The 26981-nt window shown below is 37.2% G+C and overlaps 1 long non-coding RNA gene across 1 annotated transcript in view; it reads right to left on the bottom strand.

The window, feature by feature from the left end:
- Positions 1–24044, bottom strand: part of LOC116658217 — a 365338-nt gene extending 341294 nt beyond the window's left edge. Inside the window, exon 1 of the long non-coding RNA XR_004313460.1 lies at positions 23343–24044. This is a non-coding gene — a long non-coding RNA (uncharacterized LOC116658217). The remainder of the gene's footprint in view (positions 1–23342) is intronic.
- Between the last annotated feature and the right edge of the window lie 2937 nt (positions 24045–26981).

Genomic DNA, 26981 nt, shown 5'->3' with positions numbered 1-26981 from the left:
GTGGTTGCCAAGGGGGTGGAGGGTGGGACAGGATAGACGGGATTTTAAAATTGTAGAATAGATAAGCAAGATTACACTGTATAGCACAGAGAAATATACACAAGATCTTATGGTAGCTCACAGAGAAAAAAATGTGACAATGAATATATATGTGTTCATGTATAACTGAAAAATTGTGCTCTACACTGGAATTTGACACAACATAGTAAAATGATTATAAATCAATAAAAAATGTTAAATAAATAAATAAATAGTGCTAGCTGGGAACACTGATAATCTATCTCAAAAGAATAAATAAAATCAAATATTTATCTGATATATATGCTGCAGTCATTTAATTACATTAAAGACACAACCATAAAAGCCAAAATTGAAAACATTTAGAAGAAAATAAAGGAATATTTTTTACCTCAAGATAGGGAATAATTTTTAAAACATGATTCAAAATAATGACAACAAAGAAAAATACTGAAAATTAAACTATTACAAAATTAGCAATTTCTACCACATAAAAATACCATAAATAGAATAAAGGGACATGCTATAAACTGAGAAAGAAATCTGCATATAACAGACAAAGAGTTGGTGTCTAGAATATACAGTTTTTTTTCAAATCAAAAAGATAACTCAAAAGAAAAATACTCCCAAAATAAATAAAGAAGCAATTAAAAAAAGAAAGAAAGAATAGGAATGACAGTAAACATTTGAAACCAATGTAAACTTTAACAGTAAGAAAATACAAATTTAAATCACCATGGGATACCACTTCACATGGACCACATTGGAAATATTAAAAATCTGACAAAATCAAGTGCTGGAAAGAATATTAGCAACTTGCACCTTCAACATTTGTGGTGGAAGAGAAAATTGTTATTCTCAGTTTGGAGGATTTGGACAATATCTAGTAAAAATTAAGATTCATTTACCTTAAAATCCAACAATTCACTCTTTAAATACATCTTATAAAAACTCTTTCATATGTGCATATGAAGATAAGTAGAAAGATATTAATAGTAGGAAAATAGAAATAATTTAAATGCCAATCAATAGAAAATGCATAAATTATGAAACATAAATATAACATATGATTACACAACAATGAAAATGAATGAATAAGACCTACACAAAGAAACATAAATGATTATCATAAATATAACACTGAATGAAGAAATCAGGCTGCAGAAAACATGTCAAATATGATACCATTCAATAAAGTTGGTTTTTTTTAAAGGAAACTAAGCACTATGCACATATGAATATAGTAAATCTATTTTGGAGTAAGAAAATAATAAATAGCAAATTTCAGATAGTTATTATACAATGGAGTAGGGAGAGGAATATTTTTCCATTAATGATCTGTTAATGTGGCTTATGATGTTAATGGATTTCCTAATACTAAATAATGTAAGTATGCCATTATTCTCCTAATGTAGTATTTAGACTATGTTTGCTAATATTTATTTGGAATTTTGCATTAATATTCATAAGTGATACTGGCTTATAAATTTCTTTATGTGTGTGTGGAGACTAAATTTACTAGATTTAGATAACATGCTGTGGAAGTTTTCCATCAGATTCTATGTGAACTGAAACAAATTATATAGGATCAAGACTATCTGAGTTTGGTAGAATCTACTGTGAAACTATCTGGGTCTCAAATTTCACGTGGGGTACTACCTTGAGAACTTTATTTACAGTAAGAAAATGGTCTAAATGTTCTCTCTTCTTTGAGACCAATTTTGCTAAATTGTCTTATCCTTCAAAATTACCCATCTGGGTTTTCAAATTTATTGGCCTAGAAGTCTGAAAACAGTATCAGTATTCTGAAAATTTCTTCTATTTCAATGTTTATTTCTCCCTTACCATCTCTTTATTTGTGTACACATATATTCTTTCTCCCTTTTCCCCTTAAGTTAGCTGGTGGTTTCTTTAAATTTATTAATTTTTTCAAAACAATTAATTTTGATAAATTAATTAGTTCTTATTATTAGATCTACTGTTTATCTATCCCTCATTAATTTTTGCTTCTGTTTTTGTCAGTTTTCTTTGATTTTTTTTACTGTACTTGTGTGTAACTGATTTCTCTTTTTTTTCGACTTTTTATTTTATTTACTTTATTGTTTTTTCCTCACTTTTCCAGTTGAGAATTTAGTTCCTTTATTTTCACTATTTCACTTTTATTGATAAAAGTGTTTAGTTCTAAGAAGTTTCCTCTAACTGCTTCAGATGTATCCTATAAATTCTAAGGTATAATATCCTAATAATCATTACTTCTTAGATATTCTATAATTTCTGTTTGTATTTTTTATTTCACCCATGAGTTTAAAAGAAAGCCTTCAATGTCCAGGTTTAATTTTAGTTCTTCCATATCCCCTCCGCTTTTACGGCTCACGTGGCTGGAGTAAGAGGTGGCAAGAACTGGGACACTGCTCCCTCTCCAGAGACACTTGTGTCAGGGGTTTCAGTTGATTCTGCTGAAACTTGCAGTACATTTTTCTATTTAAAAATGATTTAAAGTTGGTGGTGTTATTTTTCTTCTGGTTGGGCTAACATTATGGGTTTTGTGGATTATATTTTTTCTTGTTGACCTATATAGTTTTTTTGGAGAATATGTGGAGAAATTCAGATTTAGTAACAACCATTTTCCTGGGCTACCTGGAAGTCTCCACTGTTGTTTTCAACCTAAAAATTCCATTCCTTTGATCCAAAATTTTAATATTTAACATTTAATTGATATGAGTATCTTGCAAGTTCCTTGTTTCTCTGATCATTTTTCCTTTCCCTGGATGCCAAATGTAATCTCCAACCTTAAAGCTATCATCGACTCAAAGAATTCAGGAATTACCCAGTCCCTACAACTGATCCAAAATCAAACAAAGAAACTTAAAAGTGGCTATTCAGGCTCTGATTTTTTATTTTTAAGACAACATAGCCAATATTTATAAAGTTATATTTTGGGCATTTGGGTTTAGAATAAGTGAAAAATATACTCCTGGGAATTTCTGCCCATTGGTCTCATTTCAACCTGTAGTATGGATATCCAGGCATACGTGTGTACTCCAGAGAACACAGGAATGGTACAGAATAAACACAAATGCTTTTTCCTGGAGATATGAAGGGAAGAAAGAAAACCCATCATTTTACATTACACTAACACAAACATAAATGATGAAGCAGACTGTAACATTTGGATAATATTTTTAAATGAAATATGCGTTCTCAAAGAAATTTGACAAGTATCATTAAGGATACTTCAGTGGAAAATCTGAGAAACACTTCTCATCCAGAGTAACAGAAAAAAAATCATTTGTCTTGTATATAAAGATTGCACATATGGCCTCCAGTGTTTTCATGTCTCCTAAAAATTTTCTGTTCATAATGAGCACTGTTATTTTCCCCTAATTGTTCTCTGTATGACAAGACTTTTCACAGCATTAACTATCCCAGTCTTACTTCATTATTTAATCTCTATTTGCAAAAAAATAAAATTCCTAGAGCAGTTATACCAATCCAGATATCACCAGATATTCTTACATGGCCTTATATATGCTTTTACGTTTGCAGTCTAACACCTAATTAGAATCGTTTTTAACTCTTGCGTCCCAGGTTTGGTTCTTATTACATCTGAAACTGCCAGGTATTTCTGATGTGCATTATTCTGTAAGTATGTGCGTACATAAATGTATCTACATATTTTATATAGATACATACATACGTAAAAATACTTACAGAACTAATTTCTTAAATATCAGATTTGTTATCTATCCATTTATATTTTATCTTGTCAATTTTGAATTCTTTTCCTAACTATTGAAATAATTTTGAATCTTGAACCCAAAATCCAAGGGTGCAGATGGGAGAGGAGATGAGGGTAGGTAGGAAAATAGTCCTTGTATTTTTTGAGTATTGGGCCTAAGACTCCCCATGGTATTTACCAAGGAAATATTTCTTTAAACCAGCATTATGGATTTCCCCTACAGTGCAAGTAGGCTTCCCACAGATTAGGAAAAAAATGTTTTTTTTAAGTATTGACTGAATTCTCTGATTTAAAAAAATGTGGTAAATAGGATATACAGAGATAGAAGCCCAGTGGCATTCAGCTAGAGGCCTCTCTCCAGGTAGACATCAATCTCTCTGGCAAAACTATGTATTCAGTTGCTGAGTTGTCTATGAAATCACCTCACTTCATTACTCTCCATCTCACATTTCTCCATCTAACCCACAAGAATATTACAAAATACTTTGTTTTTACATGTTGATTCTTGTTTTATTTGGTAGACTCCAGTGGGTGCTCATTAACTGAGATAGGGCCTCTCCAAGCTACTTCCTTCTGGGGAGGGAAGGAAGGAAGAAGGAAAGAAGGAAGAAGGGAAGGGAGGGAGGAGAGAAGGGGAAAGAGGAAAAAAGAAAGGAAGAAAATTTACTTCAGCATAGGCCCTGGTTAATAACTTGAAGCTGAGATTTCAGAATAAGGCAATTGTCTTTAAATAGACACTGGGAGAAACAGGAGAATTTCTCTCTAGTCAACAACTATGAAGATCTAGTCAGTGGGAAATCAACAATAACTTTCTTCCTAAGGAAGAATAGTGCTTGAAACAATGGCTTCATTAAGTGATGTAAAAGGCAACTATAATATCACTGAGAAAATTTTGCTTTTTTAAAGAAATAAAAATTCAAACAGTGCCAAGAATCTGGTTATGATATATAGAAAGTTGTCATAGACAATTGCTCCTGCCACAGAAATGAGAAAGAATGCAGAAAAGAGGAACAACGTACCAAGGAACAGATGGAACAAATAGCAAAATGGTAGACTTACACTCAACAATATTCGCATTATATGTAAATGGATTAAACAGTCCAAGTAAAGACAGGAATTGCCAGACTGGATCAAAAAATGACACAATCGTATTCTCTTTACAAGACACACATTATTAAATGTGTAGCACAGATATGAGACTCTTAGGTTTACAGTAAGATAACAGAAAAAGCTATACCATGCAATTAATAATCTTAAAGTGTTGCTATATTATTATCAGCAAAGAAGATACCAAGACAAAAAATATTACCAAAAGTCAAGGTCAGGAGGACATAATTCAAGGCACAAATGCACCTAGCAACATAACTTCAAAATACTCCTTAACAGATGCTCAGAAGCCCCTTTCTGACACTTAATTTTCTGTTAGTGGTGTATAGAATAATCAGTGTAGGACTCTTTCTCTTCAATATATTTTTATTGGCATTAACATATTTCATAACATGAAGTATCCCAGGGAAGGTGCCTCACCCATCTTTAACAATAATATTGATAATGATAATGGTAGTAACAGCAATGACTGCTCCTGCTGTTTGAATGCTTCCTTATCTTCCAGGTACTATGCCAAGAAGTAGTCCTACATTTTCCATGAAGATGTTATTCTTGTTTCCCAATTTCAAAGATGAGGAAAGTAAAGATTACAAAGAAGTTAAGAGGATTTTCAAATGGTCATATTACTAACAGATGACTAGGCCAGGACTTGAAGCTTCTAATTGCTCACACTGACATCTGACAGTCAAATATTCTAATGAACCAATAGGCTTTCTTTTTCTAAGAACTACTTAAATAATTCAGTTATTTGATCTGAGATAGAGAAGAAGAAAAAAAAAGTTGCAGAATGGGAACTCTGGAAGAGAGCAGGTGAAATAAACTAAGATTAGGAAATGTGAGATACAGTCTATGAATTCCTGAGACTAAGGAGGAATTAAATCATCAGGGTGGTGCAAAGATAGGTGAGAATCACAAAAATAAATAATTTTGCCTTAGGTCAATGTTCTCAATATTTAGATAGCAACCAATATCAGTACAATAGCAGCACCTTTGATTACTGGGTAAGACTTCCCTTGAGATATAGTATATGTGCCATTTTAGGATGTTGAAAGAGAAGTGAAACCCTTTCTTAATACTGAATTGTGGAGAGAATTGTGGTTGAGTATAGAGACATGTGTATTTATTACCATCTCCCAAACCCTGGTAAAATGACAAAAGTAGGATTATTTTTTTAAAGTAAAAATCCTCATAGACAAAGAGAATGGGAAGAAGACAACAGCAAAGTAGAATCAACCAATTTTAAAAAGATAGAAAATGGATACAGGAATAATGTTGACTTAAATCAGAGCAAAGAAAGCACAAACCTATGGGCCCCAAGAGGGTAGTATCAATGAGAAGCACATTGTTTCATCCTCAAAGAAGCTTTAAAAGGTTCAGAAGTTGGAAAATACGTTATTACACAACATGAAGGTTAAGTTTGGAGGTAAGGAAAAGGGAAGCTGACTTTTTAAATATGCATACGAAGAAGTTAAACTCTCAGGTTCCCTCTTCCACCTCATACTTTAAAGAAGCTGCCCATGTCCTATTCTTATAGTGGAATAAGAGTCTCTTTACCAAAGAAATTGAACCAGAAATGCTCCACCTTGAAAACATCAGGCACAACTAAAAGCAAGAGTAAGCTGCTAGATGGAAAAAAAGGAGAGACTAAATCTGTTTACTGAAAAGGTGACACAAGCCTGACAATCCCTCCCTCCAGCCAGTTGTCAGAATGCCTGTAGACTGGATAACAAGTCCTTGGGCACTGGGGCTGACAACGTTCCAAAATGTTCCGAATAACCCCTGTCTCCTGGCACTCACACTCTATGTAATAGCCTCCCCTGTATGTCGGTTGGACCCAGTGACTCACTTCTAATAAATAAAATATGGCAAAAGGAATGGAAAGACTAGGTTATAAAAGACTGTGATTCTCATCTTGCTGGCCTGCTCTTTCTTGTCTTCTTGGCCTGCTTGCTTTAATGAAGTAACTCATCACGTAGAGAGACTCAAGTGGCATGAACCAGGGCAGCCAACAGACATCAAAGAACTGAGGTGTTCCGTCCAACAACCCATGAGGGACTGAATCTTAACAACCACCTCATAATTGAGCTTGGAAGCAGATCCTTCCCCAGTGGAGTCTTGAGATATCAATAGCCCTAGCTGACACGTTGTTTGCAGACCCTGAAACAGAGGGAGCCAGGAAGCCATGCCCAGATTCCCGACATACAGAGACAGTGTAATAAGTGTTGTTTCAAGCCACAATGTTTTGAGGTACTGTTTTATGTGGCAATAGATAACTAATATAGGCATTTTGGAACATCTGTCTATCAAAAAATTGAGTGACCAAGAAAATAGAAATGGACATTCTATAGACTCTCAAGAATTAAAAAAAAAAAACCCTGATCACCTTACAATAAAGTCCATGAGCCAATAAATTCTGCACACTGATCTACCGCATAACTCTCTAACATGAACAGGCAGCCAAGGATCACCAGACATTGAGATAAAGCTCTGACATGGAAGGCAAGCTAAAGCAAATACATAAAAGAAAGAAACTTTAATGAAATAGGAACAATTCAGAAGGTAGGTGAAAAGTGAAGTTACAAACAAACTAAAATTACTATCCTCTGAAAGATTAAAAAAACACATCTATGAAACAAGAAGAGAGTGCTAGAAGAAGAGGAAAAGGAAGAGGATCAGGAGGAAGAAGCAAAGAGGGGAGGAGGAGGAAGGGGGAGAAGAAGAAGGAGAAGGAAGAATGGAGAAGGGAGGAAGGGAGAAGGGAGGCGGAAAGGAAAGAAGACAAAATAAAAATGACTGCTGAAATAGAAAAGTTAATAGGATTGAAAATATAATTGAGGAAAAATTTCAAACTATAAAACAAAAGAGAGAAATGTGTAATATGAGATAGAAGGTAAACACATACACACACAAAAGACAATCAATCAGTCCAGAAAGTTTAGTATCTAACTAACAAGAGTTCCAGAAAGAAATGCAAAAAGAGGGGTTAATTTTTAAATGATAATAAATTAAGCTTTCCCAGACTGGAAAACATGCTTCTCCAGACTGAAAAAGGCCCACTGAGAGTTCAGAAAAATGATAAAAAATAAACCACAGTATGATATATAATCATGACATTTCAGAACATCAGAGATGAAAAGAAAAATCTAATGCTTTCCTGGGAGAGCAGATATAGATCATTTGCAAACAATCTGGAATAAAAACAGCACTGGAGTTTTCAAAAGAAACATTAGAAGCAAAAAGACAAGGGAACAATGACTTCAGAATTCTGTGGGAAACTACTTTTCAACCAAAATTCTATACCTAGCCAACCAATTGACTATGAGAGCAGAATAAACTGATATGCAAGGTCTAAAAAAGTTGTATGCAAAGTACTCTGGTATAGAAAGCTATTGAAAGTTGTGCAGCAACAAAATGGGGGAATAGGTCAATAGGAAAAGAGGACCCAGGTAAAAGGAAATTCAGTAAAGAATGGATAAAATAATCTCCAGATGTGCCAAGACAATAGTTGTACAGCGAATCTAGAAATGTTACCAGTTCCTAGTAAATGTGCCTAGTCTGGGGCAAGTGGATTAAGGGCTCCAAAAGAGAAAATGCAGGATCTAGCAGTTCACCTGATAACTGTATTGAGCAGCTGCTGGAGAGATGAAAAAAAGCTGTTGAATGCATGAGAAGAATTAGAATTTGTTTCATACAAATTAAGCAAATAAAAAATTTGAGACAATTTTAAACGGCAAGGAAAAAAGTTTTAGAAGGAAAAAAAGCTTGGCCACAAAATACTATATGACTTAGCAGTGAACAATAGTTCATGAAATATGATGTTATTTCATAATTACAAAATATATACTCAAAAAATATTTTAATCAAAAACTTGGAAAGTAGGTATAGGAAATACAGTGAGGAGAGAGGTAGGTCCTCAAATACCATAAAAGGGATTTGATAAAATACTACTAAAAATGATGAAGAATGAAATGGTAGTATAGGGATATCCTTCGTGGTGTGGAATGGAATCATCCGTAAGATAAAGATAAGCGGAAGCAGTTTTCCACGAGAAGTGAGACAGGCGGAGGGAAGTACTAGCGTTCTTCATTATGAGCCTTTCGTTTGCCTTTAACAATATGCACGTATTACCTTAATTAAAAAGAACTTTAAAAACAAGCAAAACAGAATTACATAAATCTGTTTTTCTCAAAGGATGTTCCTAATCTACAATTAAATGAAAAAGCCATGCTGTGTATTAATGTATGTGGTAAACTTCCTAATTTTCACAAAACCAAAAAGCAGTAAGTACACTTCACATGTGTATAAGTGAGAGTAAAGACAATGCTAAACAAACATGTTCATGTTGATTCTGATGTATTTGCGAGAAGTAGGATTGGAGTAGAGGAGAAGGGAGATTGCTAATTTCCATGCAAACCTTTAAACTTTGACTTGTCATAAATGTTAAACTTAAAAACTTAATCATTTGGATACTGAACTAGAAATGCCTTTTGCTTTTTTTTATTTTTTACTGTAAAGAACATTAGTGGGACAAATGGTGAAATTTGAATATACAGATTAGATTAAAATACTACATCAAGGTTAATTCCCTGATTTTGATAATCATGCTTTTATTCTGTAAGAGAATGTCCTTGCTTTAGGAAGTGTTTAGGGTTAAAAGGAGCTTTATGTCAGCAACTTATTCTCAATCTACCCTGAAAAAAAATACACATATAAATAAAGAGAGAAATCAATACAGAGAGAAAGAGAGAAAAAGCAGATGTGTTAACATTTGGGAGAATCTGGATTAAGAGTTTAAGGGAATTATTTGTACTATTTTTGCAATGTTTTATACATATAAAGTTATTTAAAAATGAAAAGTAAAAAAAAATTAACCATGTACGAAAAAGAGCCAAGTTACTCCCAAAGATATAACCTTGAGATTAGGGCAAAAATACTTTTTGTCATAGTGTTATTAACAAGGTTCCACCATCAGATATTCATTACAGAAATCATTTAGGAGCCAAGAGATATTATACCTGTGTTCTTCCTGAGACAGAAGGAAGTTAAAATGACAAATAAGACTCACCACCCTGGAGTGGCTTAAATAAAATGCACTATAATTGTTTTAGAAAGAATTATTTAGAAAGGAAAGTATTTTTTTGCTCTGTCTCTCATATTGCATCTATATCAGACAAGTAGATCTTATTAAAGATAATTGAAATGGGATTTTAAAGCATACTTTTTTAGATGCTTTAAGAACCCTGAATAAATTGAAATGGAGCCAGTTCCCCAAGATACATACTTGGAGTAATTGTTTTTTTAACTTCATTGAAGGCATTTCTGAATTAGGTCAGAGTTTTTTGTGGGTTAACATTCTCTAATATTTCACTCTTCCTCAAGGACAGACACTGATTATTAGGCTAAATTTAAGGATAGCCAAGCAAATTGTACTAGGTGGTAAGCTCTGTTTAATTGCTCCTCAAATCTACCCTCTGAAAACTGAAGTCCTTTTATTAAAAATCTAGATAGTCACCTATAGGTATAGATTCTGTTACAACCTGCTTCTTTGGGTGTTGCTTTATTCATATACACAATAAATATGATGTGTGGGAAGTGCAATTACTTAGCTGGGTCATTGAGGAAAGTCACTTTGTTTCTCTGGACATCACTTTTCCTCATAATTAACAAAAGCAGCCGGTTAGATGACTTCAAGTTTCTTTTCAGCTCTAAGAATACTGGTATTAGTCAGTGTTCTCCAGAGAAACACAACCAATAGGATGAAGAGATAGAGAAAGAGATTGATTTTAAGAAATTGGCTAGGACGATCATGGAGGTGCCAATCCAAAATCTGCAGAGTAGGTTGGCACGACAGAGAACCAGGGAAGAGTTGCAGTCTGAGTCCAATGGCAGCCTGCTGGCAGAACCTCTTTTCAGTTGGGAGAGGTCAATCTTAGTTCTAGTAAGGCCTTCAACTGATGGCATGAGACCCACGCACATTGTGGAGGGCAATCAGCCTCACTCAACGTCCACCACTTTAAATGTTAATCTCATCCAAAAAACACCTTCACAGAAACATCCAGAATATTTGACCAAATATCTGGGCACCATGGCCTGCCAAGTTACACCTAAAATTAACTTCCATAATACTTTATGTTGTAGAGATAATTTTTTCAAATCAAAAACAATGTGAGAAGCACTGTTACATTTCTTCCATAAGAAAACCTAAGGACTCCATCACAACCCCTGGGAAAGCATCATAGTTTTTAAACAACTGTGATGTTATGAGTGTGTTTGAGCCATGGCATCGAGTGAAATTAACTCCTAAACAGCATTTTCAATTACCAACAGGACATGTTATACAATATCAAAATACAGTGACTTCAAACAAAAGATACTGAATCCTACTGTTGAATCCACTTCACATTTACTAAAGATGTTCTCTAGATCTGGAAAGAATTCAGAGGCCTATCACTATCTGTCTTTTCTTTACAGAACTGATATAGAAACTTTCTTAGTAGGATTCCAACCCACCATTTCAGTGTTGTGATATCATATTTGGAGTGAATGTAACCCACAGGAGTGCTCTCACCACAATAGAAGGAATTATTTATCTCAGCAATAAAAATGCATTAACTAGTAATCATGTTATCACTTATTAAAAAATAGTTTTGATGTAAAAGAGCAATAGCAATGTTATATTAATACTACTAAAGAAAAATACAAATCTCTTTTATTTGTCTTTTGACTATTTTTCTTCCATAGATTCTAATAATACCTTGGGATGTGGATCCAACTATAAAGCAAGCAACAGCCAGGCCTTCACCAGTATTCCCTCATTATTGCGAAATGACTCTGACCAAATTCCATTTTAACCACTGCAGTGCCCGGTGAGAAAATGTAAGTGAAATTAAAAGCTACAGCTTGAGAACATCGCACTCTCTGGTCTGAATGACACTTACTTAGTAGTCATTTGCTCACACGTGAACCTGAGGACTTTGGTCATAAAGGCAAGAAAGAACCCATGTGGTGATCTAGTTTTATCAAGATTAAGTTTCTTGTGACTAAAATGAGTTGAAGAGTGATCTTCAGAAAGCCTTTAGCCTGTAAGTCCTCAGACTAGTTTGAATGAAGGCCGTGGACCTAAGTGTTGAACTGCCATCCCATGTGTTCCTTAGCAGGGCTGAGTCCAGTTGTTGAACATGGAGTGGCAGTTTAAGGAAGGAAAAACCTGGTGGGCCTTGTTAATGATAGCCTCTAACCTCTCCTCAGCAGCCCCATATGCCCGACTCTCCAGACTGAGTGAAAACAAGCCACTCATGTAAGTTTGAAACTCCTCCTTGTGTGTTGTGGTGAGTCAGTGGGCGCCTTCCCAAGGTGCAGATGTTCTATGATCCGGCCCTTGCAGGGCACTTTTGCATAAGAAGACACAGCCTAGATGTCCTAAACCATTTTTTGCTAAGCCTCAGCTCTCCACAAATCAGATCTGATGACAGATTGTCAAGTTCAGCAATATGGCATGTGCAGTATATACATTCATCAAATTATGATGTTGCACACCTTGGACTAATATCATGTTATATGTTAATTATATCTCAGTCAAACTGCTGGGGGGAAACGGTATGGCATCCATGTTCCCACACATTAAGAAAGATTGTTTGTCTGCAGTTTCAAGGGCAAAAGAGGTCATTATGGCCAACACTAAACCGGAATGGTTTAGGCCTTTGCCAAGAACCCAACAATACCAGCACCCTGATTTTGGACTTCCAGTCTCTAGAACTATGAAGAAGAAATGTTTGTTGTTTATGGCACTCAGAGTATGTTATTATGTTATAGCGGCCAGAATAGACTAAGACAAGAATGAACTGGAAATTAGGATAACTATCATTAATAAAATGAATCTAATTAGAAAAAAAATGGAATGGCTTAAAGGACATGAAAAAGTTCTTCAAATTGACAAAACTACACAACAAATGAGTGCAGTTGTAAGCAAACTCAGGAACAAGAATAAAGCTGGTGCCACCCCATTCTTTTCTTGAGGTGCTAACTGGAAGAAGGGGATAAAATGAATCCTCTCTTTCATGCCCATCGTAGGAAAGGAGAGTGCCAAGTGAGAAGCTGGCCAAGGGCCCAGGTCAAGAAAGACCCTTGAAGTAGCCCTAACCATTTCTGTCCCAAGCATGAGTACACTGAGAAGGTGTTCTGGGCCTACAGACCCCAAGGATTCCCCTAATCCCCCAAAACACTAGGAAATACCTGTGTCATCCAATGATGTTCCAGCTTCCCATGTGGACCCCTTGATATGGAATACTCAGCGAGACAGGAGGTTAAAGTTCTCTCAATTAATAAAGTAGGGACTCTCTCTTAACCACTTCATAGGGACATTATGAAGGACTAGAAAAATATATGTTTTTACAAATACAGCTAGACTGGTCATTGAAAAATAAAAGCTTCAGGTATGTATGGTGTTGTGACAGACACAAGGCACACTGCCTTTCTCCCTGGACTACTTTCAGTCTTAGTCGGAAGTGCTTCCTAACAAAACAAAACACACTTCAGCTTCAGGACGTGCACTCCTCTTCCACTGTGTTGAGGTTGGTACTCAGCAATTTTGACTCAGAAATTAATTTCTGATGAGCAGATGTGGGTCTTCAAAAGATGTATTAGTTGCATTTGGGCCAGTAAAAAGTATTCAGATGGCAATTGCTTTGCACAACCAACATGGTTCCTGTTAAACAAAAACCATCACTAAAAATCTCAGATTCTTTCAAACAAAATGGTCAAACAAGGTCTGCTTCATGTCCAAGACAAAAGGTGGTCACAGATTTTATTTAACTCCTGCTTCTATGGGAAATAAAAAGCAACAAACCTAAGAAGCAAACTCTTGGAAAATTGCTGTTCAAAGACAATTCAGTGTCACAACACAGTTGCTCAAGGAACACAAATTTTCCTGTGATTTTTTTTTACAATAGCATCTGTAATTATTATTAATTATACAGCACTTGACAAGGTACTCAGCAGTGTATTAAACGTTTACTCTTCCTGATGGGTTCACAATCTATAAAAATATGTTAATTTAATTCTTCTAACATTTACTTTGTCAGCCTCTCCCCTCTTCACCTTCACTGTCACCCCAATACCTTCTTTATGTATATATATACACATATATACATATATTTATATCCATTCATAACACAAATCCATTAAGCCTCCTACACAGGCAGCACATCTGTCTCTGTTCTCCACCTTCTCAAATAACTTTGCCCCTTCTTCTCTTGTCATTTTCTGTACATTTTCTCCTTTCTCATTTCCTACCCTCTACCTTTTTCTTCATGTCCTCCTTCCCCCCACCTGCAGCCAAAGTTCTTACTTTCCACATCTACCTTTGTTTAATTATCTAATATTTTTGTATAAACATTTGAAGAAAAGGATCTTCCCAGAACAACAACAACAATAAAAAAGAACGAACTTCAAAAACGGAAAGGTGGCCTTGCTCAGAGAACACCAGCTGCCTGCTGCCTGTCATGGAGAGCAACTGCAGCTAGAGCTCTCCATCCTCCTTCCCTCCCTTCCCTTCCTCGGTGCCCTGTTATCAGCTACAGACTGATGCAAGCAAATCACCCTCTGCTGAGCCCTGACAGTCAGTCTGAGGGCCTGGAAAGTTCTGGAAAAGTTCTTCAGTGTGCCCTCAGAAATATTTTAGAACCTGGGAACTCAAAGGACAGAAGTGATAGGTCAGAATAATGAAGGCCAACCCAGCTAAATAAATAAATAAGTAAATAAGTGTGCTGAGGGGAAAATATGGTTTCATTAGAAAAGCCTGTCTGGGTAATGGAAAACTAAAGAAATACCAGGAGAAATCAACCAAAGGAAAATTAGGAGCCACAAAAGTAGAGATAAAGTAGAATCAGAGGTAAAAGAAGCAAAGGCTGGACACAATCTGGAAGGTCAATTGATAAAATGTGTAGCAAGCACTGAACCAACACCAATCAATACAGCTCAGTGTGCACCGAATCGCAGCCTAATAACCGCGTCACATCCACTTTATGGCACTATCTGTCACACGAATGGCAGGAAGCAGAGGCAATTCAACTTGCTGCACACTCCAGCAAACTGGCCTCCAAGCGTCGTTTGAAACGAACAGTGTGGCAGTACTTGCAGCGATAAAGGGGTGAGGGAGTGGAAGCAGCTTGCAGAAGGGCCCATGAGCTCCTGTAAATACAAATCTGGGGCAAAGCGGGGAGAGAGGGAGCAGAGCAAGTAAGGGACGTGTACAGGGAAGTCCCTGAAGCATGACTGCTCAGATTCCGCATCAAATTAGAATGTCCTACTGGATACCACTCCGATGCATTATGGAGAAAGGAATCAATAGCCATCAGAAGCAGGAGGTGAGGGAGAGGGAAGGGCTGGAGGAAACCTGAGTCATTAGTAGAATTATGAAGAAGCAGAGGCTTGTGAGCTAGTCAGGATGTCTAAGTGGAGATAAATGGACAATGGCTTCCCCAGAATTAGAGAATTTTATTTACACTGTGTTTTTCTCCTTTCACAGCACTGCGGCATTTTGACTTTTCTTGTAAAAAAAAAAACAAAATTCTGAGAGAGAAAGTACATATTACATGTGTTCTTCAAGCAAAATTCCAAGTGAATGCCGCACACACTATTATCAAGGCGGTTTGCTGCTTACAGACAAGGTCACCTGCACCACCATCCTCCTCTCCTCCCCGTCTTGTGAGAGGCTGTGCTCTTCCCCTGGGCCAAAGGCAGCCACCAGACCTGCAAGGATTGTATCACAGGCATTCTCTGAATTTGTTTTATAAGAACATTTTTTTAAAATAAGAACTCAAAATGTGGCCTATTTTTCTTCACTATTATCATTCTCTATTATTGTCATTTGTTTTCAGTTTGCTGCATTTTGACTTCCTCTCTTAATAGAGATGTCAAGTCTGTTGGAAGCCCTGAGTAGAGATGCATGACACAAACACTTCAAGAGAACGAAATCCATTACAGTGTTACAGTGCAGTCGCCTTAACTATGGAAAAGGGCACAGACTGAAGCCATTTCCACATCTGCTCTGATTTCTCTAAGGAGTAAGTGAAGCATTTAAGTTGATTAATCAAACTGCACCTACCTTGTAAAGTATATCTGTCATAAAGTATATTTACAATAGAAGACCATTTTCAAGTAGTAGATGCTTTGATTTTAAGAGCTTTCCACCAATTATCAGCCACATTAAACAAAACATTAAAGCAAGAAACTGCTCGGGCTCATCTAAAAGGAACGCAATATTCCACACAAGAACTCAGGGTGTCTCATGGAACCACTCTTGCGATGCAGACTGTTGATGTGCAGCCATTTATCCACATAAAATTTCACGTCCTCAATTTTTGGTAGCGACATTTGCAACGATATCCTCCCTTAACTCAGGAGTATTCATTCTTTTCTGAGGAATTCACATTTTTTCCTAAATTAGTCAGTCAAGGTAAGAATACAACAAAATGCTCCTCTCCTTTTCTTGTAATGGATGTGGAAGTTAGAGGTAGACAACAAGAAACCCACAGACTTTGCAAAACTGAACATTTCTGGAGCCAAAACAAACTTCAGAGTTTCAGTTTTGCCCCAAATTTAGAAGCTAGAGTTTAAATCCAAGCGCCTGAAAGCATGGCCTTTTGTTCTTTAAGACTTATCTTCAGTCTCCAAATACAGCAAATAGTTTTCCCACAGGTGACCTTTTATCATCTCAGGATGATCTTTTATCATCTCAATTTTCTTCCGAATCACACCAAGTGAATTATTTTTAAAATGAGACTAAAAACCCTCCCAATTTCTCTACTGTTTCACCTAACAACATAAATGTTCAATCCTATAATAATCCTAAAACCACCCTAAAATTCTTAAAGCTTTGGCTTTTTCCTATGTACCTATGCTTGTTATCATAATGTACTTGGTACGTTGTCACATTTGAATGTAGTTAAGTATTATAATTACATACTGTATGGAAGGAAAATATACGCTTATATGAAAAGCCATGAATGTGATGGTGAGAGTATCATGAGAGTGATTGGAATGAAGGGGAAAAGGAGGGAAACAAAAGTGGAATTCTGCAGGAATACGAGGTATTTGGTAAGAGGTGTCACAGCTAGTGTCTTTTAATGCAGATGATACTTTTAAATTCAAAAAGGTAGAACAAACCTGGATGGAAAGAAATGAAAACACAAAGGAAGGAAATGAAAGTGAGTCCATCAATTATTTAAATAAGTTCAAGTGCCCAGATTAAAAGAAGAAGAAAAGGACCTACAGTTACAGTGTGCCACCTTTGTTGCAATCTTGCAATCTCAGTAAATAGAATAAGAACAAATACTAGAGATAGACAAATATTGTTTTTCCCTCAATTAAATTTTAAGGCAGATGCTGGAAAATACAGATCTGTTTCCTTGCTGTTATCCCCTCGCAAAATTATTGTCATTAAAACCCAATAAGGTATTTTTAGTTCCAGAAAATCAAATGGACAAGTGCAAGATGGGGGAACCTAACCTGAACAATAGTTTCCTAAGCCAGATTGATGATTTTTTTTAAAAAGTTAGAGACTCACAAAGACCGTTTTCTTTTAGCACTGGATATGCGGCTGATACTGACCAAGCCATCTAAGTTCTCATAGCTTCCTTGTTGATAAGATGCGTACAATAATAACCATACTTCTTGCCTCAGAATTACTGTTGATATCAAATGAAATGTATGAAAGTATTTTGTAAACTGTAAAATACCATGGAAAAGCCAGAAATATCACTATCAATACACACTGAAACAAAGATTTTTAAGTTCCACTTGACTACCCAGTAGGGGTGAGTCAACACCAGATGTGGCTAAGATGAAGGCCATGCCGCCCTAAGTGGCCCTAGGAGAACAGCAGTGAGGGAAGTGGTCCTTCTTCCATCCTCACCGCTTAGGCCACACCAGCAGGAGACCTCAGAGGACGTGACTTCCACCTTCCTACGTCTGAAAGACTGGCAATGAAGAAGAACCATTTGCCTTACTCTTCCCAGAGAGCAGAACCAAAACAGCCAGACTGAAATTACAAGGGAGATTTCAATTGCTTAAGGGATGGACTATAAATACCTTTAGTGGTTTTCAAATCTACTGACATCAATTCTCTCTTGAGATGCAGAGTGTACAACATGCGCAGCCCTACAAGGCAGGAACCTGCCCTGCCCTGACCAAACACCACTGTGAGATGGATGGGTTTAATGTACATCTCAGCAGAGAGGATCAGGAGTTACAAGTCCATCCCACAGGCCTGTGACGAAAACTTGCTTCCCCCGCTAACCTTCAAGAAACAGTTTTCTGGAGTGGGCACTTCCCACTTCCCGACAACATTCTTCCTCTTTTTCTATGAAAACTGCCGCTAACCACAAAGTGCCCCTAACACTTAGGGTGAATAATGCGGCAAATAAAAGGACATCCCTCATCTATTCCCAACCACTTCAACTTGGAAATGGAGCAATGACTTCATCATATTCAAGCACCCACGTGTATTTAAAGGCCTGTGACTTTCTGCAGTCAAATGTCTGATGGTTTTGAAAAGAATATTTAAAACTGAGAAAAGAGAGACACACAGATAGTGAACCAAAACTCAGCTCAGAAATCCGATGGCTAAGGAGAAAAGACCGTGGGAGGTGTCTGTCAGAAACAGAAAGCAGCCCTCACACAGAATCCACTACCAGCTCTGTCGGTTCTGTATTAATCAAAAGCCAAAGGGCTGGAAAGCAGCCGGATTCGATGCTGAAGCTTGTGTGCAGGGTGCCGGCTTGTCTGACAGCCGCAATACGGCCAACGGCGGGGGGCCAAAAGGGTATTGCTCCCCGTGTTTTCATCTTGGGAGAACTTGACAGAGCTGTTCCAACTGAAGCCTGCCTGTCTTACCAGGGGTTGTTGAGAAATTCTCAAAAGCTCACATCTTCCCATGATGTGAAGAGTGTTGGATTCACATATGGATTTATTTCTTTATCCAAGAATTCCATAAGCATGCATGATAAATGTTGAAACCACCCATAAGTTGAATTTAATCCTTCAATTATTCTACTTGAATTCTATTCTGATCATTTTTCCTTGTAAAAAGAGAATTATCTAAAAGCCACATTAGAATAGGGCTATGGGAAGGAGGAAGGAACAAGAAGCTATTGTTTAAGGTGTACAGGACTTCCATTTGGGGTGATGAAAATGCTCAGAACTGGACAGAGATGATGGTCACACTACATTGTGAATATACCAAATACCACCGGATTGTTTACTTTAAAATGGTTAACATTGTATTATGTGAATCCCACTCAATTAAAAAAAAATACCAGAATGAGATTAAAGATTCTGAGAGGGAAGAGCCTATGTTTATTAGAAACATCAACCTCCCAACCCGTAAGAAACACAGCATTTCCTTTTCTGTATTTCTTATAGAGAAAGCCTGCCACAGCCACACACAGAGGCATATGAAATTCTCTCTCCCAACCAAAAGAGGACTTGGCCGCGCAATCAGTTAGTCAACAGTAACTGTTCCTCTGGGGCCTGGCAGTTGGCATTTAACATCTTCCTTTCTTTTGAAGCTCATAAAACAATGGAAATACTGTATTCCATTTTCAGACTTGTCACAACTCTCACAAAAAGTCCCTAAGAAGAGGTTTTTGTCCAATGGATTGATTGAAGTCTGGCCAACCATTATTGATATCATACTTTTCCTCAGACTGATTTAGTCAGTGACTTATATCTATAGGATTCATTAAACAAAACCTACTGGAATTCATCTCATCTATCTTCCAAGTGCAGATACTTCCCACAGAAAGAAAAAACAAAACAAAACAAAAGCGCCAAGCTCATAGAGAAAGAGATCAGAATTGCAGTTCCCAGAGGTGTGGTGAGGGAAGCGAGGATTGGAGGAAGGTAATCAAAAGGTGCAGACTTCCAGTTACAAGATGAACAAGCACTAGGGATGTGACGTGTAACATGGTGGCTACAGTTAACACTGCTGTACAGTACACAGGAAAGTTGTTAAGAGAGTACACTCTAAGAGTTCTCACCACAAGGATAATCGTTTTCTTCTCTTGTTATTCTATCCAAATGAGACAGATGTTGGCTCAGCCTATTGTGGTACTCATTTCACAATGTATGTAAAGCAAACAATCATGCTGTACACTTTAAACTTCTACAGAGATGTATGTCAATTATTTCTCCCAAAACTGGGGGAAACAAAAGAAAGAGATGTGTTTAAAAGTTGTGTTTGGTATCACCTGGTGTATTAGCAAGGGTTCTCAGGAGAACAGAACCAACAGGAGAATATATATATGTGTATATATAGGCACACCTCATTTGATTGCATTTTGCTTTATTACACTTCACAAACACTGCATGTTTTTACAGATTGAAGTTTTGTGGCAATGCTACGTCAAGCAAGTCTGTCAGTGTCATTTTTCCAACAGCGGTTCTCACTTCGTGTCTCTATGTTATATTTTGGTAATTCTTGAAACTTTTTCAAAACCTCCACCAACAAAAAGAATACTACAACTCGCTGAAGGCTCAGATGGTAGCTAGCATTTTTTTTTAGCAATAAAATATTTTTAATTAAGGTTATATACATTGTTCTTTAGACATAATGCTATTGCACACTTAATAGACCATAGTAGAGTGTAAACACAGCTTTTATATGCACTGGAAAAGCCAAATTCATGTCACTCACATTACTGCGATATTTGCTTTATTGCAGTAGTCCAGAACTGAACCTGCAACGTCTCTGAGATATACCTGCATGTATACACAGAGAGAAATTCATTATAAGAAATTGGTTCATGTGAGTATGGAGGCTGAAAAGCCGCAAGAGCTGCATTTGCAAGATGGAGACCCAGAAAGCCAACGGTGTAGTTTCAGACCAAAAGCTGTCAGGCTCAAAACCTAAGAAGAGCCAATGTTTCCATTTTCAGTTTGAATCCAAAGGCAGGAAAAGACCGAGGTTCACCTCAGCCAGGCAGTAGCAGGTCTTCAATTAACTGGGTGAGACCCACCCACATTAGGGGTGCTATTGCTTTACTCAGTCTACTGATTCAAATAGTTAATCTCATGCAAAAACACCCTCACAGACACAGGGGGCCACACACCCTGTGGCCCAGTCAGGTTGACACATCAAACTAACCATCACACCTGGCCACAGAACTTTGGACTGAACATCACATGCCCCGTATCTCACAACACGGGGCCTTACCAAAAAAAAAGTAGAAACTCAAATATTTTTTGAATGGACAAAGTAGATCCTTTGTTTCCTTTAAATGTGTTTATTAAGAAACGTATCCAATAAAAATATTCAAGTAGTCCCCAAGCCAAATGAATCATTTAAAATAAACTACATTATTAGTCTTGGATGAAGGGTATAACTGCTTACAAAAATAAAAACAAGAAAGAGCAAGGAAAGGGTTCCTCACAGCATAAGCCACCTTCTTGATAACTTTTCATACCAGAGGTGAGCAGGTGAAGAACTGAATGAGGACAGACCCTGGAGAGAGCTGAAATAATGTGAACTAAAAATTCTTGTTGTCGTAAAGACATACAAATGGCCAGTAGGTGCATGAAAAAATGATCAATGATTTTCAGAGAAACGCAAATCAAAACTACAAAGAGGTATCACCTCACACCAGTCAGAATGGCCATCATTCAAAAGTCCTCAAATGATAAACGCAGGAGAGGCTGTGGAGAAAAAGGAACCCTCCTACACTGCTGGTGGGAATGTAGTTTGGTGCAGCCATAATGGAAAATAGTACAGAAATTCCTCAAAAAACTAAAAATAGACTTACCGTATGATCCAGCAATCCCACTCCTGGGCATATATCCAGAGGGAACTCTATTTTGAAAAGCTACATGCACTGCAATGTTTGCAGCAGCACTATATACAACAGCCAAGACTTGGGAACAACCTAAATGCCCATCGACAGATGACTAAATAAAGAAGTTGTGGTATATTTATACAATGGAATATGACTCAGCCATTAAAAAGAATAAAATAATGACATTTGCAGCAACATGGATGGACCTGGAGATCATCATTCTAAGTGAAATAAGCCAGAAAGCAAGAAAGAAAGAAAGAAAGAAAGAAAGAAAGAAAGAAAGAAAGAAAGAAAGAAAGAAAGAAAGAAAGAAATCAGTCATATGTGGAATCTAAAAAAAAGAAAAGACAAAAAGAGGACACTAATGAACTAACTCATCTACAAAACAGAAACAGACTTGCAAAAGTAGTAAATTATTTTATGGTTACCAGGGGAAAGGGTATGGGAATGGATAAATTTGGGAGTTTGAGATTTGCAAAGGTTAATCACTATACAAAAATAGATAAACAACAAATTTCTTCTGTATAGCACTGGGACCTATATTCAGTATCTTGCAATAGCCTTTAATGAAAAAGTATATGAAAATGAATATATATATATATATATATATATACACACACACACACACACAAATATGCATGACTGGGACATTATGCTGTACACCAGAAATTGACACATTGTAACTGACTATCTACTTCAATATAAAAAAAGAATTTTTGTTGTCATGTGTTAATGTAACTTGTATAATCATAACTAGTGTAATCAGAAGAAAGTATTCTACACTAACAGAGAAAACATGCATTAAACCATATTGTTATTTGAGTGGCATAGATTTTTAGAGCATGAACTTTGCAGCGAAACAATGTGGCTGAGAAAAACCACTCCACCATGCCCTGTGATTCCAGGCAAAATTTTAAATCTCTCTCAGTTTCTTTAGTTATAAAGTAAGAAAGGTAGTACTTGCTTCATACGGTATCTGTGTCAAATAATTCAGATATTACTCAACATAGTATAATTGCTCCATAAACATCAATTATCTTTTAACTATGTGGGCATTTTAGAAATTTATCACACACAAGGCTGAAGAGTTCTCTTTCAAGACTAAAGACTTTAGCACTTCAGATGGGCCAGAGGACGGCAGGCAGAAGCCACAAACAGCTTCACTGTAAGATTAGACTGAGATCCCAATTAATCTACACAAGGTTACAAACTTACTGGAGGCAACATGGCTTTGTAGAGCAAAGGCAGACAAGGCCTGTTTCCATGAACCCCAGAGTCCCGACCAAGGAGCAGCACATGTCAACACACTGCCCGCACAAAAAGTCTTTCACCAGACCCCGGAGCCCTTCTCCTGCTGTGAACAAAGGAAGAAGCACACACCAACCATCTCTAGGTTGTGAATGGAAATAACAAATACTTATGTCAGGCGAGCCTCAGCAGCGGTCAGAGGGAGAGCGGTCCACCCCTGTGGGCCTCTGAGCGGCTTCTCAGCCTCATTCACCAGTTTCCTGGGAGGCTAGCTTCCCCACCAAGGTTCCCCACCAACTTCCCCATGAGACCCTCGGATGGAGTACAAACAGGTAACATCCAGGCCAAGAGTTTTAGAGGCAGCACAGGCTGCTTTCAATATTGTCTCCTCCTCCACTCACCTGTATTGATGTTTGAAGGACTCCAGCAGAGACAATTACTTGGAGAAAGACAGGATTTTGTTGCTAAAATTCAGATATTCCAGAGGAAAGAGACTGTCAAGTCTTGTGAATCATTTAACATGACACAATTTGAGAGAAAATGGAGAGTGGGTTTTAGGAGGGAAGGAAGATGAGGAGTAGGAGAGAAAAAGCAAGCACCAGACACTTGACAGCTAGGTTCAGGGCTCAGAAGCAGCAAGGAGAGACTGAGTATCAGGCAACGTGATGATAAAAAGGAAAGGAAAGATAAATCTGGAACTGGAGGCAAGAGGACACCAAAGAAAGGACCCCATTAGCTACAGAGCAGCTTTCCCATTGTTCTTTCCTCATTCAGCACAGGAGTCAGAACGCGCCTGATGGATCACAAGAGAGGGAACATAATAATACCCTACAAGGTTAGTTGATAAACAACCAAACGTTTTACGACATGGGGGGAGGAGTGAGAATGGTTTTTAATTGCCACATAAATTCCGATTGGTGCTTCAGCTCTAATCTTCGCTGTAAAGCACTGGATCAGGTCATTGACCCTCTCGCACACAGCTTGCCTACACAATTGCACTTGCTTGGATATGCTTCTCTTTGTGCAACTTGAGTCGATTAATTCCTAATGCATCAAAGCCCAAATTTTGCTGTGGGCCTGTGCCAGCTTGAGAAACTAGCATCCTAGGATGTGCTGAAAATCAAGCTACACCTCCTCTCCCCACCACACACTCACTGTTTGAGTGAAGGAATTAACCACAAGGATCTGCGTTTCTAGTGTATCAGTATGTTTTGATTCAGGTAGCACTACATTAAACAGAACACTCTGAGATTTTAAGAGAGAGGAACTTTCAGCAATCAGAGATCTAGAGCGTCCATCTCACATATTAATGTGCATACAAATCACCTGGGGATCTTGTTAAACTTCAGTTTCTGATTCTGTAGGTCACCTTTCCTAACATGCTCCCAGGTGAGGCTGATGCTGCTGGTCTACAGTCACACTTTGAGTAGCAAAGATTTGGAGAACATGTGAAGGTCAGTAGCGTCAGTTTGCAGGCAGAAGAGTGATATTACTACAACTGCAAAGAAACAGAGTCAAGTCAGAAGGCTCCTTAGGGACCACGAGCATGCAAGCAATGTTGGGATCATTCAAAAAGTCACCAGTAGAGAAAGGAAACTTTTCGTAACTTTTAATTCTCAGGTCAGCTTATGCGGCTCTGAAATGTACAATGTAGAATGTAAATTTGCACATGTGACACCAATCAACTCCTTCCTGAAAGTTTCAACAAACTCTTCAGCTGCAAGGCTGTCATTCTTTACTGACCAAAAGAACAGATCAAAATTTGTATTTCTCACTGTAAAGATCTTTGGTGGAAAGTGGTAGTGATAAGAATTCAAGGAGGAGGGGTTTATTGTAACTTGGAGACTAGATTAAAAGAATTGGAAAGATATTATCTAATTTCACTCTCTGGTTTTGTTAATAAGGAAAATTACCCCATTATGATTTCCTCAGGGTCACCCAGCTAGTCACATAGCTAATCACTGGAAAGTGTGAGACGAAAATCACTACCTCTTAACTCCTAATTCATTGCTTTGACTTCTGTAGTATTAAGTAAAACTTTCTGCATTTAAACCTTACTTTTTGATGAGTATTTTACAATTATAAACTTTACACAAAAATAAGAGAAATTGGTTCTAACAGAGGTTTGGCATTTAAATGGCTTACAAGCATAGGGCAGGTCTGATGAGCTCTTTATAAAATCACCATCCAGCTACAATCAGTAAGAAAATCATGTCAGTTTATTCCTAAGGTCAAAGAACCAGGAGCAAGAACTAGGTGCTTTGTAAAATATATTACCAGTTATGGGTCATTTGGGCTTATAGTAAGCATTCCAAAGAACTAAGTGAAGATGAATTTATTAGGCAAAGCCAAGCCTCAAGGGAACTTGCTGAAGACAGAGGTTACTTCAAAAACAAGAACTGCATTGTCCAATACCAAGGGAAAATGCTAAGGATGCTTCCTCCCGCATAGAAATAATTTTCTTGTATTTGTGACACAAAGAATACAGAGTTTGATGAGGTCTGTTTAAGACCAGACAAGAAATTTTACTTGAGCCCTGGTCCTGTGGGAAAATGTGCTGTCAATTAACACCCTGGATAACTCTCTTTATGCTGAATTTACTGCACTTTAAGGCTTTAAAACAAATCTCTTAATTATTTTGATCTTCTGTACCATTATCAAACATTTTGGTACATAATTTTTTTCAAATTCTTGAAATGTCTGCTTTGTGTGGAATACTTATTATCTTGTGTGGAACACTTATTATGAAAAAGTCAGTTCTGGATGGCAAGGATAGACACAGAGATTAAAAACTTATCTCTTACCCTTAGAAAGCCCCAAGTCCAGTTGAGGAGACAAATATGTACACAAATAGCACAGGAAGAGAGTGGGGAAGCAGATCTTGGCTCCATACGAAAAGAGGCAGCCTCAAATTTCCAAGATGGAACGCTGTATAGCCAAGTGGTTAAGAAGACAAACTCTAATACTGGATTCTCTGTGTTCAAATCCTGGCTTCTCCACTATCTGTGTGACCTTGGGCAAATTACTTTTGTGTCTCTCAGTTTCCTCATTTGTAGAATCACATAATAATAGTACCTTCCTCATAGAGTTGGTATGAAGATTAAATGAATCAATATACGTATAAAGTCTTTAGAATAGTGTCCGACACTGAGTGTTACCTACGTGTAAAGTAAACTTTAATTACTGTTCTGAAGAGGGATCTGTTTGATTCCCAATGACTTCATTTATCATAGAATCCTCCCAGAACCTACAAGGCAAGAGACCAAACCAGAAGAAAGAGGCTGGTCTTAATTTGGTCACATAGTGACCTGCTACCTGCCATGGTCTTGGGAGTAGTGAAACAGTTTATCTGCAAAAATGTCAAAAAGCCCAAGAAGAGTTTGCTTTGTGTGGTTAATATTTTCTCACTCAGGCATGTGAACTAAACCAACTGCCGTAAACTTAGTGTGTTTCTAAGCACTGAAAACAGCCTCAACCCAGTGGGCTTCACACCGGAAACCTTGGCAAGGACTTTATGCTCAGAGAAGGGTTGATTTACAGTACGGGGGAAAAAATAGAAGGGAGAAATATTAAAATAAAGTGCAATCATGTTTCTATTTAAAAGTGGTTACTGCCAGCAGTATTGCAAAATAATGCTGGCCAGCGACCAGAAAGCTGCACCTGCACAGATTCCAGCTGTGGATCTCTGGAACCCTCACTGTGATTGCTCAACAACTCTCCTAGTTAGCACCACTGGCAAAAACCTGGCAAATCTTATATATCCACAAACACACACACACACATGCTCACACTGTCACACACACACTGGCAATTTGCTTAGTTCTTGTATCATTAAGACACTTACTCTCTTTAGAGTGGTCAAGATGGTATTTTTCTTTTATAACTACTTTTAGAAAATATTTTTTCTTTTATTCCCTGAATTTAAATTATACATCAGTTTATATCCAGCCATATTGCACTCCTCTTAAATCAAATGTCATTTAAGTTATGCATATGCCTTTATTTTTTGCCATTTAACATCTGTACACTTCTAGAAGAAA

Source organism: Camelus ferus, chromosome 20, assembly GCF_009834535.1.
Source record: "Camelus ferus isolate YT-003-E chromosome 20, BCGSAC_Cfer_1.0, whole genome shotgun sequence".
NCBI lineage: Eukaryota > Metazoa > Chordata > Mammalia > Artiodactyla > Camelidae > Camelus > Camelus ferus.
The sequence above is the reverse complement of the archived record's forward strand: the minus strand, read 5'-3'. Positions and strand labels throughout refer to the sequence as shown.